Genomic DNA, 6,223 nt, shown 5'->3' with positions numbered 1-6,223 from the left:
GGAGATTAAACCTTGTAAAGAACAGTGCAAATCTAGCCTGGTGAGGACAGAGGCGCTTAGCTGTTTTCAAGCACTCTAGGTTTCTATGGTCGGTATAGACCAGAATGGGATGTAGCGCTCCCTCTAACAGATATCGCCATTCCTCCAGAGCTGTCGTAATGGCCAGTAATTCCCGATCTCCGATATCATAGTTCCTTTCCGAAGGGGAGAGCTTCCTTGAAAAGAAGGCCACTGGGTGCATTAGCTCCTTGGCCCCTACTCTTTGTGACAACACTGCTCCTACAGCCACTTCTGATGCGTCTACCTCTAGTATATAGGGCAATGATGCATCAGGGTGGCTCAGAATGGGAGCCGCTGTGAACAGCTTTTTCAATGCCTCAAATGCCTCAAAAGCTGCCTGTGCTGCTGGGGTCCACTGGAAACGTACTCCCACCTTGGTGAGCTGGGTAATGGGTGCTACCAGGCCTGAAAGGTTCTTTATAAATTTTCTATAAAAGTTAGCGAGCCCAATAAACCTCTGAACTCCCTTCTTATCCGTGGGGGCAGGCCATTTCAGGATGGACGAGATTTTCTGAGGGTCCATAGCGATCCCTGTGGTGGAGATAATTAGACCTAGAAATGAGATGCTTTCTTGCTCAAAACAGCATTTCTCGGCTTTAGCGTAGAGTCCATGCTGACGGAGACGTTACAGCATGCTTCTGACATGTCCCCGATGTGCCTCCAAAGACGAGGAAAATATCAAAATGTCGTCCAGGTAGACAATTACAAAAATGTCAAGGAAATCCCTGAAAATGTCATTGACAAAGTGCTGGAAGGTGGCTGGCGCATTACATAACCCGAAAGGCATAACTAAACACTCAAAGTGCCTGAACCAAGTGCGAAACGCCGTTTTTCACTCGTCCCCCTTACGTATTCATACCAGGTTATAGACACCCCTGAGATCAAGCTTAGAAAAGATGGATGCTGTCTTCAACCTCTGGAACAACTCTTGGACCAAAGGAAGGAGGTAGCGTTTTTTGACCGTAATTTTATTGAGGTCCCTGTAGTCAACACAAGGTCTCAGTGATCGGTCCTTTTTCTCGACAAAGAAAATCCCTGCCCCGGCCGGTGATGTGGAAGGGCGGATAAATCCCTTTCCAGAGGCTCTCATCAATGTATTCCTTCAATGCCCCTAGCTCCCGTTCTGATAGTGGGAAAATGCGGCCGAAAGAGATTTCAGCAGATCAATGGGACAATCATATGCCCGATGTGGGGGAGAAGAACCTCTGCCCCCCATGGACTAAACACATCCAGGAATTGATGATAGGTCGCAGGCACAATTTGGGCCAACTCGGCATCAGGGCTTACAGTTAATAGGGCCGGTGTATCTAATGATAACCTAGATAAGCAATGTTCTTGACAATATAGTGAGAGGAACTGGACTGACCCGGTCTTCCAGTCAATTTGGGGGTCGTGAGCTCGTAGCCAGGGGAGCCCCAGAATGACTGGAAATAGGGGGGACGCAATGGCGTCCAAACAGAGGAGCTCCTGGTGATGCCCTGCCACCGTGGTGTGTATAGGAGGGGTCTCCCGATCTACTGTCCCCGATTTTATTTGAGACCCATCTGCCAAGAAGATATTCAAACCATGCTCTTTGGCGAGTAACGGTATCTGATGCTGGGTAGCAAAACCGAGATCAACAAAGCAGCTACATGCCCCGGAGTTAATAATAGCCGTCACCTGTATGCTTTTTCCGGGGAGCTGAAACGACACAGGCACAGCCAAGTGAGTGGGGTTGCCTGCGCACACAGTAGATATAGTAGGAAAAATAGAGTAGGACTTACAGTATTTCTGCAGACAGGAGCGCACCATATGACCAGCTGCTCCGCAGTACAGACACAGATTGTTAGCTCGATGCCTCTGTCGTTCCTCTGTAGAAAGGGAAGGCCGCATCAAGCCGAGTTGCATGGGCTCGGCCCCCTCTGACGGCTCTATACTCCGATTGCCGACACTGACCCTTGGCATGACTGGTACCTTTGGCAGCATCCATGAGGTTCTTTGCCCCTGGCTGGACCTCTCCTGTCTCCTTTCCTGCAATCTGCGATTGATTTGGATGGCCCAATCTATTAGGTCTTCCAAGGAGTCAGGGACTCCTATTCTTGCCAACTCGTCCTTTAGCGGTTCCGACAATCCCAACTGGAATTGGTGGCATAAGGCTGCGTCGTTCCATTGCGTGTCTCCACTTCAACGCCTAAACTCAGCAGCATAATCCTCCGCAGCCCGGCGTCCCTGTTGTAGGGAATAGAGGGCTGCCTCAGCCGAGGCAGCTTGATGCGGGTCGTTGTACAGCTGTGCCATTGCTTTAAAGAAGGTGGCTACAGTGCCCAAATGTGGGTGGTGGGCCTCCATCAGATGATGGGCCCATCCCTGAGGTTCACCCTGCAACAGGGATATAACAAATCCCACCTTCACCAATTCCGAAAAGAAGGTCCAGGGTTGCAGGTCAAAGTACAGCTGGCAGGAGTTCTGGAAGGCCCTGAACTTCCCTCAGTCCCCATTGAACCGCTCAGGGGGTGGTACTCTTGGTTCTGGCAGAGGAATGGAAAATGCTGCTCCAGAGGAAGGCCCTGCTGAACCCGTGGCGGGAGGCGTCCCCACTGTGCCCGATGTTGTGGGTAACAGTGCAGCCAAGCTCTGAACCTGTCCCTCCAGGTGCTTGTATCCCTCTTCCAAGGTTTTCACAGCTCGTGTGAGTGCCGCCAGATGTTGGCACATCTCTTCCCACGGGGAGGGTCCTCCTCCAGACTCTGTCATGGCCGTATGGTACTGTTAGGTTCCTATCGGTGGTAGCCTCTAGCGTTCCACAGATCGGAGTCCTCCAAGGTGCGGAATCTAAGTCCCAACCTGCTTGTTCACCAGGGCCCCTGACGGTGGGGATTGACTTGGAGAAGGCCGAGACCAAGTCGCGGCCCCTGGGTTCACCCAGCTGTGGTAGAAGCATCACTGGAGGTGTATAGCAGGTGAGAGTCTGATGTGAGGAGGTAACAAGAGCAGCGTCGGGCAGGCCGGGTCGGTAATGGTGGAGGCAGCGTAGTACAAAATCAGTAGGCAGAAGGATAAACAGGTCACAAGCCGGGGTCGGTACCAGGAGATCAGAACGTGCAGGGTTAAGCAGGAGAAAGCCAGGGATCAGGACAGGAGACAGACAGCAAATCAGGATCAGGCAGGGTCGGCAACAAGACAATCTTCAATACAGGAACTCAGGACACAGGTAAGACCATACGGCAATGAGAGTCAGACCTGACCTGTTTTAAATAGGGTGCCCTGCGCCCTGATTGGTGCCAGGCTCGCGTCCGCGAGTGCCACATGCGCGAGTGCCGCATGTGCAAGCGCCGCTGCAGTCGCGGATGCCCTGGTCCCAATGCTCACACGCTAGTGCGGCCGGGCACATCGCGCATGCGCAAACTCGTGCGCGATCACGGCCAACACTGGGGTCCCTGACACCTACTCATGCCCATAATGGAGAAAATAATTCAAGCAATAAAAATGGCTGCATAAAGATGCACAGGCAATCAGCACCACTTCCAGGGCACCCTCCTCATCCATCAGACACATGCAGCCAATACAACATCTGGGACCCAGCAAGGTGACAATTCTTCTAGGAATTTCCCCTGTGCCCTGGGAGAATGGGAAGGGGTGCCACCAAGTTATTCCACATCTTCAGAGGAAGGAGAGTGGGGGGATTCCAGAACAGAGAAGAGGGAGAGGGGAGAGAGAGAGAGAGGGAAGGAGGCAAGAGGGAGAGAGAGAGTGGGGTGAGAGAGGGATAGGGGGTGAGAGAGCTCTGTATGGTACCTTCCATGCCAGCAGGATGTTCATGACAGCCAGCAGCGGGGCAGGACCTGTTCTCATTCTGGGTGAGGACAGGAGGTGCTCTGCTCCTTCTAGCAGATCTATTTGATGTGAGATGGAGCAGTGCCTGGCTGCCTGCACCTCTCGCCCATCATTTTTCTCCAGCCCCGGTCAGCCTGTCCTCCAGTCCTGGGAGCGGAGAAGAGGTTGAAGAAGGTGTCCAGGGGGTTCCGGCTCTGGGAGGCTCCGGGATGCTGTACCCACTGTGGCTCGCATCTTCAGAGCTGTTCTCCCTCCAGGGCTATCGGTCCTTGCTGCCCTCCCTGCTCACTAACCCAGTGGCCTCCATCTCCAGGGCCACCTGCTTGCCTTGTAGAGATGGTACCTGGAGCCGGGTGCTGTCATCCTGCCCGCACCTCAAGGCCTTCGCTGTCCCGTTTCCCGCACCTACTGCCACCAGCCTGGGACTCTCCATGATGAGGCCTCTATTGTTCCAGGGCCCTTGGCAGTGCCTGATTGATCAGTATGTCCCTGGCCCACAGAGTCCTGGTTGAGTGGGAGGGCGTAGCTGCCTGCACTGACATCCCCAAGGCCTTAGGCGACCACTTAATTTTCCTAATTAAAATGCCACCTCTGCATTTGATTCCTTAACAGGGGTGTGTCAGAGTGAATAACACAGAGAAATATTGGGTATTTTACCCCAGATCATGGTGCATGCAGTCTATAGCTCCTCCGGGGGTGCACTACACAGTGCAATTATTCACAGAAAAATCTCAAAATATTTTGGTGCCCTCATGCCCCGTATGTAATCATTTGTACTAGACCCTTTTTAGAGTAGGACCTACACCACTCATTGGAAAATCTATAAATTAACAATGTAGTGCAATATATTAAAAGACAAATTCACCCAAAATATTCTTGTACCATGTACCTTGTTCCCATTTTAAACTCTTTTAATCTAGAAAGCATCATTACACTGCCATTTATTCACAGAAAAAAGTTAAATTTAATTTAGACAAATTAAATATTGTAGCTACATTTGCAGTATAAAACCTATTAGTACTAGGCCCCTATTTGAACAAGACCACCAACAGAAACTGAAAAATTTAGAAATCAACATTACACTTATACAAAATATAATATTGTGTAAGCTTCCAGTATTCATTTAATTTCACTCAAGCCCCATTTTGAGCAAGACCACCAACAATCATTTTATCATCTAGAAAGCAACATTACAGAGTCATTTACTCCCAGAACAAAACGCACTTAAGCCCCAATTTAAACCACTGATAGCCATTTGTATCTGTGTGAATGAGTATTGCAGTATCTTGTATTCTAAGGAAAAAAAAACACATATTGTAGAGAGAACATTCTCAGAGTTAATTTATTTGCACTCAATCCTCAATTTGAATATGACAGCCAAAAACCAATATGGAAATCAATATTACAGTTAGTATTATTTTTTTCTAGACAAAGCACTACAAATATTTAGTGAGTACATTCTTAGTATCAATATTACAGTAGCTATTATTCCCAGGAAATAAATCAGCATATTTATAAACCAACATTACAGTATATTTCCAAAAAATATGCCTAAATATTGTAGTGATTATGTTCCAGATTTTTTTTTGTTGCATTTAATCCTCAATTCAAATAGGACCCCCAGCAGCCATTTGTGACTTTGGAAATGTAAATTACAGTATTATTCATTTCCAGACAATACATCCCAATTATTGTAGAGAGTACACTTCCAGTATTCATGCATTGATTGACAATCCCCAATGTGAACAGAACTGCCAATTGTACAGTAACTGTGGAAATCTACCTTACAGTATAATTTATTCCCACAAAAGCACCCCAAATATTATAGTGAGTATATTCTCAGTATTATTTAATTGGCACACAAGCCACAATTTGAATAAGCCCCTCACCAATTGAAGAATCTAGAAATCAACATTATAGTATATTTTATTCTCAGTAAAAATATCCCAAGTATTGTAGTGAGTACATTCTCAGATTTAACTTGTTTACATTCAAGCGCCAATTTAAACAGGACCACCAACAGTCATTTTTAATCTAGAAATCAATGTTACAGAGTCCTTTTTTCCCAGAAAAAAATGCCCCAAATATTGTAGTAAGTACTTTTTCAGCATTAATTAATTAATTTGAATAGGACCACCGACAGTCATTTTGATTGTGGAAATAAGTATTACAGTATAGTTTATTCCCAGAAAAAAACAAATATTGTAGAGAGAACATTACCTGATATAACTTATTTGCAGTCAAGCTCCAATTTGAATAGGACCACCAAAAGTCATTTTTTATCTAGACATCAACATTACAAAAAAATGCAATCAAGCACCAATTTGAATACGAACACTGATAGCTATTT

The sequence above is a fragment of the Staurois parvus genome, unplaced genomic scaffold (assembly GCF_062004578.1).
Source record: "Staurois parvus isolate SC_StPar_1 unplaced genomic scaffold, SC_StPar_1.0 ptg000086l, whole genome shotgun sequence".
Lineage (NCBI taxonomy): Eukaryota > Metazoa > Chordata > Amphibia > Anura > Ranidae > Staurois > Staurois parvus.
The sequence above is the reverse complement of the archived record's forward strand: the minus strand, read 5'-3'. Positions refer to the sequence as shown.